At 44.2% G+C, this 14,107-nt stretch overlaps 3 protein-coding genes across 9 annotated transcripts in view; 1 reads left to right on the forward strand and 2 right to left on the reverse strand.

The window, feature by feature from the left end:
* LOC121004457 (oocyte zinc finger protein XlCOF6-like) overlaps positions 1–14,107 on the reverse strand; it is a 1,031,731-nt gene that overhangs the window by 665,276 nt on the left and 352,348 nt on the right. The window lies entirely within an intron of this gene.
* The window catches only part of LOC121004526 (gastrula zinc finger protein XlCGF66.1-like), an 818,554-nt gene that overhangs the window by 379,195 nt on the left and 425,252 nt on the right, over positions 1–14,107 (reverse strand). The window lies entirely within an intron of this gene.
* LOC121004478 (oocyte zinc finger protein XlCOF7.1-like) overlaps positions 1–14,107 on the forward strand; it is a 1,216,478-nt gene that overhangs the window by 59,249 nt on the left and 1,143,122 nt on the right. The gene's annotated exons all lie outside the window — the stretch shown is intronic.

Below are 14,107 nucleotides of genomic sequence, written 5' to 3' on the forward strand. Positions count from 1 at the left end.
ATCATAACCTTACCCAGAATGCACTTTTGCTACTGTTGTAATGTCACCTACTGGTACCTAGGTGGCACTGCTGTATAAGCTATCTGCATCATAGTATAAAGGGTTAACTTATATAAGTCTGAATATACATTTTGACCTTAGAAGCTTTAAAGGGTTTCTGTCACCCCGCAAAACTCATTTTTTTTTTTTGGGATAGTTAGATTCCTCATAGTGCGATATAGGAGAATATAATGCTCTTACTTACTTTCATGCGGCCGATTCTTTATAAAACGAACTTTTATAATATGTAGATGACGTCTTCTCTTTCGGTGATGTCATCGGCGCAGGCGCACTGAGGGAGTGCTGAGGATACGAGCCTCCTCATCTCAGAGCGCCTGCGCCGAATGACGCGAGGCGCGCGATTTTTGAATTACTGACAGGGCCGGCCGGAGGAGGAGATCACGGCTGGCCCTGTCAATCAACACGGCGAGGGGGTGGATTTCTGCAGCAGCTACCAGCAAGTAGACGCCCTACTTGCTGGTAGAGCCCTCATTTACATATTATAAAAGTTTGTTTTATAAAGAATCGGCTGCATGAAAGTAAGTAAGAGCATTATATTCTCCTATATCGCGCTATGAGGAATCTAACTATCCCAAAAAAAAAAAATTAGTTTTGCAGGGTGACAGAAACCCTTTAATTCAAAGCCATAGGGATTAGTTCTGACACTTGTAGCAATTAGAGACAGACCTCTAGGCGTCTCACTTAATGTTTCTCACACTGTTGATTTATGGATCATAAATAACTTGTTTTCTCACAGAGATATCAGTACCTCCTCTGTCATACCAAAGATGTGATTAATTGTTACAAAACACACATCTTCACAGACATTCTTCTAATGAGAAATATATACAATATACTGGATACATGTTGTCTTCGTAACATATAACAATATAATATAAATAAATATATATATATCCTATTGATTGTCTTATGCTAAGGACTAAGGCTCATTAAATGAATAAATGAATATTATATATTTTGCTTCATTAATAAATGCCTAATTGTATAGGTAATTATCACCAGCTGCATAGAGCTCATCTTTATCTCCCGTCATAAATTTAAAAGTAGACAAGGAGGCTTCTTCTCAGACTGGTACCTTCATGGGAAGGATAACATTGAAGAGTATAAACCTTTGTGTGACCTTAATTTGGCCTACTCAAGACATACAAAATTGCAACTATAGTCGAGCATGGCTCTTAAAGGAAATGAACATCCATCTTGACTAGAATGAATTGGATATCAATGCATTTACCTACGAAAAGGCACAACAACATCTAAGCTCACCATACCGGAGCCTAAGTGGGAAGTTGGAGAAGATGCGTGCGATTACGTCAAAGGACGCACCAAAGTTGGTTGAGTGGCTCACTCAGCCTTCCGCTTTTGCACCCTCCTTATCCTCTGTATCTGCACCCTCCTCACTCTCTGCTGTGTGCACCCCAAAGAGAGCACCACCACCATAGCCCCTCCACTCGAGTCAGAGGAGTTATTTTCCCCTCAATTCCCAGACCTTACCGATGTGCAGCTATTCTTGGCATCGGATGAGGAAGAGGAGGTAGCAACGGCCGACACCCAGCGGTCTGACGACAGTACCCAGATCAAGACCAATAGTGTTGCCATCTGCATCCTCTGCTGTCAACGCATAAGTCGCGGTAAGCCCAACACTCACCTAGGGATGGCCGCCTTAAGAAGGCACCTGGCCTTCCATCACCGAGCCCAGTGGGAGCAACGTCGTCAGAACCCACAAAGCCACACTCCCAGCGCTCCACGTCCTGCCTCTTCTCCTTCTCCTCCCATTTGTCCTCCACTCCATCTTCCGTCATCACGTTCATCTGGCAGAAGGCAGGCTTCCGTGGCCCAAATGTTCGAGCGTAAAAAGTTGATGACGCCAGATAACCCTCTTGCCCAACGGCTGACCGCTGGCTTGTCGGAACTGCTAGCCCACCAACTACTGCCTTATAAACTGGTGGACTTGGAGGCCTTTAGAAAATTTGTGGCCATTGGCACACTGCAATGGAAGGTCCCCGAAAGGAAATAATTCTCCCAGAAGAGCATCCCAGAGCTATATGGCCACGTTCAGCGGCAATTGAATATATCTCTGGCACACCGTGTCGGTGCCAAGATACATCTACCCACAGACACGTGGTCTAGAAAACACAGGCAGGGAAGGTACATAACTTTTACTGCCCACTGGGTGAACCTTCCGACGGCCGCCAAGCATGTAACCCGTGGCACCTGTGTGGATTTGGTGTTACCGCCAACAGATTGGATGCAGGCCTGCCTCGTCTTCTCCTCCGTCTCCTCCTCGGCTGACTCCTCCTTTTCCACTGCTACCGCCTCTTCCGCTACACACCCAAAGCTCTCCAGAACCTATTCGACGTGCCAGGTGAAACGTTGCCATGCTGTGCTGCGGCTGTTGTGCCTAGAAGCCAAGAGCCACACCGGTCCTGCACTGCTTTTAGCTCTGCAGTCAGTGGCTAACCCCGCTCAATTTGACAGTTGGTAAAGTGGTGTGCGACAACGGTGCCAATCTGCTGAGTGTGCTGCAACAGGGCACAATGACACACGTGCCGTGCGTGGCACACGTCCTGAACTTAGTTGTGCAGCGATTCGTTGCCAAATACCCTGGGGTCCAGGACGTCATGCGGCAGGCCAGGAAAATCTCTGCCCATTTTTGAAGATCTTACACGGCCATAGCTCGCCTTGCTGACGTTCAGCGGCGACACCACCTGCCCGTCAGACGTCTGATTTGTGAAAGCCCGACGCGCTGGAACTCCACCTTGTATATGCTTGATAGGCTGCTCAAGCAGCAAGGTGCCGTTAATGACTACCTGTACGAACTCTGTAGGACAGGTTCTGGCTGCTCATGCGCGACTCATGCAGACTTCTGCGGCCATTTGATGAGATCACCAAACTGATCAGTCGCAGTCAGGGCACCATCAGTGACATTGTACCTTACGCCTTCTTTCTGGAGCGTGCATTGTGTTGTGTCATTGATCAAGCCGTCGAGGAGCAGGAGCTGGAAGATGAGGAAGTCGCAATGCTGAATGAATTCCCAGGGGGGGGCTACTCTATCTGAGACAAGTCAGCAGGAGTCAAAGGAGGATGGTGGCTGGGGGAGAAGGAGGAGCAAGAAGAGCAGGCTTTGAGGGGGACTTTAAACTTTTCGGGGATCCCTGGTGTTGTTCGTGGCTGGGGGAGGAGACCGAGGATGACATTCTCCTGGGCGATGAGCAGGAGCCAGGGCGCTCCAACGCTTCCAATTTAGTGCAAATGGGGGCCTTCATGCTCCAGTGTTTGAATAGGGACCCCTGTATGAAAAGCATAAAGGGCAAGGACCAGTACTGGGTGGCAACGTACTTAGACCCCCAGTACAAACACAAAATGGTGGACATGTTGCCAGCATCACATAGGGCTGTCAGAATGCAGCATTTCCAGGCCTTGCTGCGAGAGATGCTGCATTCTGCTGTTGCGGGTGCTGGCAAAGGAATTTCCACCCACAGCAAAACAGGAGCGGGTACCTACCGCACCTGCAAGAAAAGGGCGGTTTGAAGATGTATTGGTCACTTTGGATATGAGATCATTCTTGCAGCCAACCCATCGAGAGCCGCCCTCCAGATCCAGCCTCAGGGAACGCCTAGACTGACAGGTGTCCGACTACATTGAGAAGCGAGGAACCTCTGGACTACTGTGTGTGTAGGCTTGACTTGTGGCCAGAGCCGGCACAATTTGCCATGGAACTCTTGGCTTGCCCCTCATCGAGTGTCCTGTCCGAAAGGACGTTCAGCGCAGCAGGGGGGATCGTGACCGATAAGCGCACTCGCCTAGCTCATGACAGTGTGGACTACCTCACATTTTTAAAAATGAATGAGGCATGGATCTCAGAGGAATTCAACACCTCGTGTAATTGAATTTCCTCATGCCAGCCCACACATATCTGCCACCACACAGAACAAAGAATGGTCCTTGTCTTATGTATATACAGCGGCATAAAAGGCTTTTTCTGTCAGGTGAATGCCTAATTTTTGGGGCCTCTACTCCAGTAAAATTTTTATCCAATGTACCTTCAGACACATAATCACTAGTTCTTTTCTGTCAGATGAATGCCTAATTTTTGGGGCCTGTACTGGCCTACAGTAAAATTGTTATCCACTGACCATCTAATATACCACCAATCACATAATCACTTGTTCTTTTCTGTCAGGTGAATGCCTCATTTTTAGGGCCTGTACTCCACTGGCCTGCAGTAAAATTGTTATTCAGTGACCGCCTAATGTACCTACAACCGCATAATCACTTGTTCTTTTCTGTGAGGTGAATGCCTAATTTTTGGGACCTGTACTCCCGTGGCCTAAAATAAAATGTTTCTAGGCTCCAGCAGGGCACATTTTTGAGAGTTTCCCTTTAAAGCGCATAAAAATGGCCCCTGATCAAAATGGCACTGGTAGAATGGTATTACATTCTGAAGGTAGCATCTCATCCTACGGTGATCTACACCGTCCACAAGAATCTGACCTTTCTGCAGTCTGCACAAAGATTGAATCTTCATCAAGGTCCTTATTCTTTGCCCGTTTTGACTTTGTTCTTTATTTCTGTGCCACAGAGAAAAATATCAAAGCTGATGCTCTCTCAAGGTCCTTTGAAGCTATCCACCGGGAGGAGGAGCACATAATTGATCTCGCAAAAATAGCTGTTTTTCCTGTCAAGTTGTCTTAGATACCGCCCGGAAAGACTTTTGTTGCGCAGAACCTTAGAAAGCAAGTTTTACTCTGGGGTCATTCCACAAAAATTGCAGGTCACACCGGACAATGAAAGACTTTCAAGTTTTTTGCCCACGGTATTGGTGGCCATTCATATGGCAAGAAGAAAAACGGACGGCAGACGGGCCCAAATAATTTTGTACAAAATGTATTTGCCAAGAATCAAAAATTTACAAAATAAGTGTAGCATTAGCACCCGAATATTTTCTATAACTATGGCATTGTTGTACGTTATTTGTGTTTGCAGAGTGCTGTTACATTGTGTGTTTTTTTTTCCGTGTTTCTAGCTATGGCGGTGTGCACCTGCTGGGATGTGCTGACGGACAACCTTTTTTTTCAGTTTGTACTGGAGATGTGACTGACTCCACTTAGTCTTGCACCCCTGACTAGCCTGTCTGCCCCATAGGCTTATTTTAATCAGTGTAAGTACAAAGCTGTATCCTGCTCTCATTGCATTCATTGGAAGCTGTCTGGCACCAGGAGAGGTATATAGTGGGTTCAGCATGCATGTGGAACCTGCACTCCCTGAATTTTATGGTGGCCATTATGGCACATAACAGGTAGGATTTTGTGTTAGGTTCCCGTCTTATAGAGATCGCCTTGACGTTTGGCAGACGGGCCCAACTAATTTTGTACAAAATTTATTTGCCAAGAATCTCAAATTTACAAAATAAGCGAAGCATTAGCACCAGAATATTTTCTATAACTATGGCATTATTGTACTTTATTCGTGTTTGAAGAGTGCTGTTGCATTGTTTTTTTCTTCGTGTTTCTAGCCATGGCATTGTGCACCTGCGCATTGGGATTGCATTCTACGGCAAGATATCCAAAAGTTTGTCGCTGCCTGTCTGTCATGTGCACAGAATACAACTTCCGTCCAGCGGGCCTCTTACTTCTTGTTTTTGAGGCTATGAATTTTATTACTGATCTACACTTGTCCTCTGGGTGTTCTGTTATTTGGGTTGTGGTGGATAGTTTTTCCAAAATGGCGCACTTCTGCCCTCTACCTGGTCTTATTTTTGCTCCTCAGCAGATATATTTGAACACATTTTTGCCTCCATGGTTTTCCCCATCATATTGTGTCAGATAGAGGTGTGTAGTTCAAGTCTAAGTTCTGAAGAGCTCTCTGTAAGCTCTCTGGACTTCACTTTGGCTTATCATCCTCAGTCTAATGGTCAAGTGGTCAATCAAATCATTACCAATTTTTTGCGACACTTCACCAACCTCCATCATGATGACTGAGCCGAGCTATTACCTTGGGCTGTTTTTGTATAATAACCATGTCAGCGAGTCTTCTAAGAAGTCACCATTTTTTGTTGTTTACATTCAACAACCTAACAGCCTATTCCTGGTGTCTTCTTCTTCTGGTATCCCTGCAGCATATACATATAGAGAGTTCTCTAAAATATGGCAGGAGACCAGGGCAGCTCTGAAAGAGGCTTCTTTGCTCAAGAAAGAGGCTGCTTATAAAAGACAATGAGATTTTCCTAAGTTCCATCCTGGTGATAAAGTGTGGCTTGCCTCCAAATACATCAGGCACAAAAAACGGAATTGGGCTTACCGGTAATTCCTTTTCCATGAATCCATCATGACGGCAAGATATAGTTATCACGGATGGTGTTGCAGAAAGCTGGAACTTATAAATAAACATCCGACTGGCTTGATCCCAAACTAAGGAGCATATGGGTGAGCCCTATAAAACCCCTAGAGCTCTCCCTGACTGCTATGCCCATGCAAAGGTCTTTATAGTAGACGATTGTATGCCCACGTACCTAATACTGTGTGACACCTGAAAACCCTATAATAGTGAGGGGACACGACCACCGGCTCCCTGCACTTAATACGGACGGAGTCAGGGTTACCTAGAATCAAGCCAGCAGGAAAAAACAAATAAAGGAAAAAGACTTATCTGAGGAATCAGCAATAGCAGCCTCCAGCAGTGAACAACTCGTCCAGGAAGAAGTATAAACCGCAAAGTGAGGCAGTATGGGAGAGAATATAAAGGGAGACAATTAGTGTAAATAGGTGACAGCTGGGAGAAGGAAAGGAGATGACAAAGTGAAACCAAAACAAAGAACGTCATGCAAGAGGTAGAGAAGAACGTCTAACAGACCTTCTCACAGAACTGGCGGTGACAGTACCCCTCCCTCTACGGGTGGACTCCGGACACTCAGAGCCCACCTTCTTAGGATGAGACCTATGGAAAGCCCTGATGAGACGATAGGCCTTAATGTCCACCACTGGGACCCACATCCTCTCCTCAGGACCATAACCCTCCCAATGAACGAGGTACTGGAGAGAACCGTGGATAATGCGAGAATCCACAATCCTAGAGACCTGAAATTCAAGATTACCATCAACAACAATCGGAGGAGGAGGCAAAGAGGAGGGTACAGTGGGTTGGACATAAGGTTTTAATAGGGACCTGTGAAAAATATTATGGATCTTCCAAGTCTGAGGATAAAGAGCAGAGACGACCACCCCTTCAGCCAAAATGGGACCCGGGTTGTCAAAGTTCCCCCCTCCCGGAAAACAACGTGACAGGGCATCCGCCTTCACATTTTTAACCCCAGGGCAGAACGTAAGAACAAAATTGCGTTGTTGCAAATTGATTATCAATGAGATTGACAGCTGCTCCACTATCTACATAAATCTCACAAACAATGTTCTTGCTGTCTAGCGCCACCTTGGCAGGTAGGAGAAAACGGGAACTACAAGTAAACGGCAAACCTTCAATTTCCGCATCAACTTTGCCAATAGTAGCAAATGGAAGGTTTTTAGAGGGTTTTTTCTTTTTGTTTTTATTACCCTCAGAAAACTCCATGAATCTCCTAGAGGGGCAAACATTAGCCAAATGATTTATACCCCCACAACATAAACAAACCCTCCTCTGAGAGCTGAATCCTCTACTATCAGAGGCAAGCAAACCCAGCTGCATGGCCTCCTCCTCAGAGGGGATTGAGAAAGACTGAGACGCCTGCGCACTGAATGAGACAGCCCCACTGTCCTTGGACTGAATATGACAGGAAGGAGTAGTCTCCTCTCTCTCTCTAAGACGCCTGTCAATACGAACAGCTAGAGACATGGCAGATTCTAACGAGGCTGGTCTCTCATGAAAAGCAAATGCATCTTTCAATCCCTCCGAAAGACCATGGCAAAATTGACTTCGGATGCAGCATCATTCCAACCAGTATCAGCTGCCCATCTCCGAAATTCAGAACAATATATCTCTGCGGACTGTTTACCCTGGCATAAAAGACGCAGTTTAGATTCAGCCAGAGCAATTCGATCCGGGTCATCATATATCTGCCCCAGGGCTACAAAAACTTAATCCACCGATCGGAGGGGCCGTGCCCCCACCGGCAGCGGTAAGGCCCAAGACTGAGCGTTATCCCTGAGCAGCGAGATGATGATCCCCACTCTCTGCTCCTCATCACCAGAGGAATGGGGTATAGGCGAAAATGGAGTTTGCGAGCCTCTCTAAAACGAACAAAATTCTCACTACCCCCGGAGAACGTATCCGGAAGCAAGATCTTAGGCTCGGAACAAACTCCATGAACGCCAGCAGAACCGGTCACCTGAAACTGAGACACAGTTTTACGGAGTTTTGCTACCTCCAGCGAAAGACCTTGCATGCGGTCAATCAAGGCTGAAACCGGATCCATGCTTAAGACGGTTATGGCGGTTTATAATGTCACGGATGGTGTTGCAGAAAGCTGGAACTTATAAATTAACATCCGACTGGCTTGATCCCAAACTAAGGAGCATATGGGTGAGCCCTATAAAACCCCTAGAGCTCTCCCTGACTGCTATGCCCATGCAAAGGTCTTTATGGTAGACGATTGCATGCCCACGTACCTAATACTGTGTGACACCTGAAAACCCTATAATAGTGAGGGGACACGACCACCGCCTCCCTGCACTTAATACGGACGGAGTCACGGTCACCTAGAATCAAGCCAGCAAGGAAACACAAATAAAGGAAAAATACTTATCTGAGGAATCAGCAGTAGTAGCCTCCAGCAGTGAAAAACTCATCCAGGAAGAAGTATAAACCGCAAAGTGAGGCAGTATGGGAGGGAATATAAAGGGAGACAATTAGTGTAAATAGGTGACAGCTGGGAGAAGGAAAGGAGATGAGAAAGTGAAACCAAAACAAAGAACGTCATGCAAGAGGTAGAGAAGAACGTCTAACAGACCTTCTCACAGAATTGGCGGTGACAATAGTAGATTGACCCCTGACCTCTGTAGGGGCAGGAAAACAGAGAAAGATTTAAGCACAACACTCAGGCAGTGACATATATATATATATATATATATATATATATATATATATATATATATATAGTATTTCTTCGTGCTAATGTAATTTAACTCCTTCAGGACACAGCCATTTTTCACCTTCAGGACGCAGCCTAATTTAGCAAATCTGACGTGTCACTTTATGTGTTTTCTGAAAGTGGGTGTGTTTTCTTATGTTAATGAATCTCTAGACAGATTTACTATTGCGACAATTTAAAAAGTCGCAAAAAATGGCGCAATTTCCTTCCAGTGAGGACCATACTTATCTTGTGCGACTTTTTAATAGAACATGCAACTTTTTCGTAAAGACGTGCGACTTTTGTAAAGCCGCTTACTGAAGGATAAATTGCTACCGTCAAACCACATTTATCACAGTATTAGGGAGCATTCACACGACCGTATAAATAGATCCGCATCCATTCCGCAAATTTGCGGAATGGGTGCCGACCCATTAATTTCAATGGGGCCGCAAAAGATGCGGACAGCACACCGTGGCCCCGCAAAAAAGATAGAGCATGTCCTATTCTTGTCTGCGGTTGCATTCTCTATATAGCGCCAGTTATGTGCGGTACGCAAAATGCGGAACGCACACGGCCGGTATTCGTGTTTTGCGGATACGCAATTTGCGGACCGCAAAACACTTACTGTCGTGTAAATGCTCCCTTAAAGGACCATTAACCCCTTTAAGACCAAGCTAGTTTGCACCTTCCTGCCCAGGCCATTTTTAGCAAATCTGACCAGTGTCACTTTAAGTGCTGATAACTTTAAAACGCTTTTACTTATCCAGGCCATTCTGAGATTGTTTTCTCATCACATATTGTACTTCATGACAGTTGCAAAATTGAGTCAAAATATTTAATTTTTATTTATAAAAAAAATACTGAATTTACCCAAAATTTTAAAAAGTTTGCTAATTTCAAAATTTCTATTTTCCTACTTTTATAATAGATGGTAATACCTCCAAAAATAGTTATTACTTTACATTCCTCATATGTCTACTTCATGTTTGGATCATTTTGAAAATGCCATTTTATTTTTTTGGGACGTTAGAAGGCTTAAAAGTTTAGAAGCAAATCTTTAAATTTTTTAGAAAATTTCCAAAACCCAACTTTTTTCAGGACCAGTTCTGTTAGGCCTCTTTCACACGGGCATCCCAGATTTACTCCGGATGCGTCGCATGTGCATTGCGTGAAACCCACGCGAGTGCGCACACAATTTCAGTCAGTTTCGACTGTGATTGCGTTCTTCAGATTGCGTTTTGCACGCGCGTGATTAAAAACTGAATGTTATACCCAGACCCGAACCCGGACTTCTTCACAGAAGTTTGGGTTTGGGTTAGGTGTTCTGTAGATTTTATTATTTTCCCTTAAACATGGTTATAATGGAAAATAATAGCATTCCTAATACAGAATGCTTACAAAAATTTCAATTGAGGGGGTAAAAAAATAAATAAAAATTAACTCACCTCATCTACTTGTTCGCGCAGCCGGCATTGTCTTCTTTCTTCTTTCTGATGTAATGGTGAGCGCGGAAGGATCTTCTATCTTTATTCAGCAGGTCCTGCGCTGACGTCACCATGCGGTGAGCGCGATTACGTCATTAAAGCACCTTTTGTAGGTCCTGAAAGAAGAAGATGACGGCTGCGCAAACAAGTAGATGAGATGAGTTAATTATATATTTTTTTAACCCTTCAATCGACATTTTAGTAAGCATTCTGTATTAATAATGCTATTATTTTCCCTTATAACCATGTTATAAGGGAAAATAATACAGTGAATTTACTTTAATGGGGTCCGGGGTTGCTCATCTCTATCATCTCCTAGAAACCATGAGTGAAAATCACACCGCATCCACCCTTGCTTGTGATTTTCACGCAGCCCCATTCATTTCTATGGGGCCTGCGTTTCGTGAAAAACGCCGGAATATAGAGCATGCTGCGATTTTCACGCAATGCACAAGTGATGCGTGAAAATCACTGCTCATCTGCACAGCCCCATTGAAGTGAATGGGTCCGGATTCAGTGCATTGCACCTGCGCGGAAAACTCACCCGTGTAAAAGGGGCCTTATGAAGTCACTTTCTGGGGCTTACATATTAGAAACCTCCCATAAATCACCCAATTTTAGAAACGACACCCCTCAAGCTATTAAAAACTGATTTTACAAACGTTGTTGACGCTTTAGGTGCCCCACGAGAATTAAAGGAAAATGGGAATGAAATTTCAACATTTTTTTTTTTAGCAGATTTAAAATTTGAATCTATTTTTTCTGAAACATATCAAGAGTTAACAGCCAAACAAAATTTAAAATCTATTACCCTAAATCTAGAGTTTACAGAAACACCCCATGTGTGCTCAACAACTGATCTATGGGTGCACAGCAGGCTTCAGAGTGGAAGGAGCACCATATGGTTTTGGAGAGCGGATTTAGCTGGAATGGTAATTGGGAGCTATGTCGCATATGAGGACACCCTGAGGTGGCACTACAGTGGAAACCCCCAAAAAGTGACCCCATTCCGGAAACTACACCCTTCAAGGAATATTTCAAGGTGTGTAGTGAGAACTTTGACCCATCAGGCGTTTCACAGAATTAGGAAACACTTGGCTGTGAAAAGGAAAAATTTAAAAGATTTCCAGAAAAAGTTGCTTTACACCCACATTTTTCACTTTCCCAAAGGGTCACAGGACAAAATGCACCCCACATATTGTTCCCCGTTCGCCACGAATAAGTCAGCACCCCATATGTGCTCAAAAAATGATGTATGGGCTCATTGCAGGGCTCTAGAGTCAAACTGCAAAATATGGATTTTGCTAACCTGCATTGGCAGCCATTGATTTTAGGTATCATGTCGCATTTAAAAGATTCCTGAGGTCCACAGAAATTTAAAAACCCTGAGAAGTGACCCTATTTTGGAAAGAGCACCCCCGTATGAACATTTGAAGTGGTGGAAAGGGTACTTTTCAGCAAACAGGTCTCTCACAGAAGGCAGAAACACTTGTTAAAGGATTTCAAAGCACAAATTTGTGAAAAATATAAATTACTAGCAGACCCCAATTTTTTTTCACAAGGTGTTAAAGGAGAAAATGCACCCCAGTATGTGTTCCCCATTTTTTCCTCATTCAGAAAACACCCCATATGTGCTTGTAGCCTGCTGTATTGGCACACAGCAGGGCTCAGAATGGGAGGAACACCGTATGGCTTTTGTAGGTCAGATTTTGCTGGAATAATTTTCAGGCACCATGTCACATTTAAAGACACCCTGAGTTGTGAAAACCCCAAAAATGAGGCTCTAGGGGTGCCAGAACATAAAAGAAAATTGAAGAAATGCCCCATTTAATAAAATTACACCCATCAATGTATTCATCTAGGGGTATAATGGGAATTTTTTAGGGTTTTTTTTTTTTGTTTTTTTTTGGGGGGGGGGAGCTATTATTGGATTGCTAAATGGAAAAATACTAAACTGAAAATGTCTTCCCATGGATTAATTAAGAAAATAATTAAAGTAACTTAATGGATATCAGTGAAGGTGTGATAAACTTGAAAGCACTCTCCAATGCAGAGGACCTGTTTAGAGGGGCAGGTCAGACAGTAGTGAGTGGTGTCTTTCCTAATCCCTTTAACTGAACAAACTCGACCAGACGCTGTCTGGTCTATAAAGGATTTAGGGAGCACTTTTTGATTTTGTCTAATTGTGCCACATGTGCCTATGCCTCTGGCAGCAAGGCACTTCAGGAGAGGGACACTATTGTAAAAGTTGTCCAAATAAAGATGGTATCCGTGGTCAAACAGGGGGTGGACTAAATCCCATACTAGCTTACCACTTATACCCGGAACCGGGGGACAATCGAGTGGCTCAATTTTTGAATCCTTTCCCTCGTAAATACGAAAGCGCAGTGTATACCCGGATACACTTTCACAAGCCTTATACAACTTCACGCCATACCTAGCCCTTTTATTGGGCAGGTACTGGCGGAAATGTAATCGGCCTTTGAAGTGGACCAATGATTCATCCACAGAGGCATTTTTAGGGGGCATATACTTGACCAAATTTGGAATTGTAGTGGTCAATCACTGGCCCAATTTTAAAGAGTCTGTCATAACTGGGGTCGCTTGGGGATGGGCATTCATTATTATTACTGAAGTGTAGGAATCTGGGAATAGCTTCGAAACAGGCCCGGGGCATGGCAAGACAGTGAAGAGGGGTGTGATATAGAACATCTTTGTTCCAATATGAACGTATTGTTGGTATTGTTGCTAAGGAGAAGTCCCCAAAAATGTTGTATGTCAATGGTGTCAGTTGGGGTCCATTTGTGGGGCCTTGAAAGATAACTGTCTGGATGGGAGGCAATAAATTGCTCTGCATATTTATTTGTTTGTTCCACCATCAAGTTAATTAGGTCATCAGTGAAGAATAATTGGAAAAAATGTATTTCACTGAAACCTATGGTATCTACATTGATGCCTGGAGTGGCTGTAAATTCAGGCACCTGGGGCACATAGTTATCTGCGGGGATCCATGAAGAGTCACTTGTACGGGGCTGCGACTGCGCACTACCCCTAGGACGCCTATGAGGAGGTTCATCATTAGATGAATCATTTGAGGAACTAAAAATGTCACTTCACCTCCACTGTTGCAGTCAGTGTCCTCAAAAAAAAGCACGGCATATGCCGCCATATAGATTTTTTGGGGGGGTCTAAAATCCTGTATATCCTTTAGGATATAAACTCCCTGAGTCACTTGGCAGTTATAAGGTAGCACAGATGGCTGGCGATGAGCCTCAGGAGGCTGAAAATTATATACAGGGGTCTAGTATAAGGCACAGAGTAGTGCCAATATCCTTATTGGGGCAGAAAAGGGGTTAATTAATGTAGTATTTTACAATTATAGGTGGCACAAATTCACATGGGGCATAGGAGACTTATATTTTACAGAATGGTGCCATTCAAGCACAGGACACGAGTATGTACACACAGGAGGATGGAACACATAGTGACGGGGTTAATTTTGTTT

The sequence above is a fragment of the Bufo bufo genome, chromosome 6 (assembly GCF_905171765.1).
Source record: "Bufo bufo chromosome 6, aBufBuf1.1, whole genome shotgun sequence".
In the NCBI taxonomy this organism is placed as follows: domain Eukaryota; kingdom Metazoa; phylum Chordata; class Amphibia; order Anura; family Bufonidae; genus Bufo; species Bufo bufo.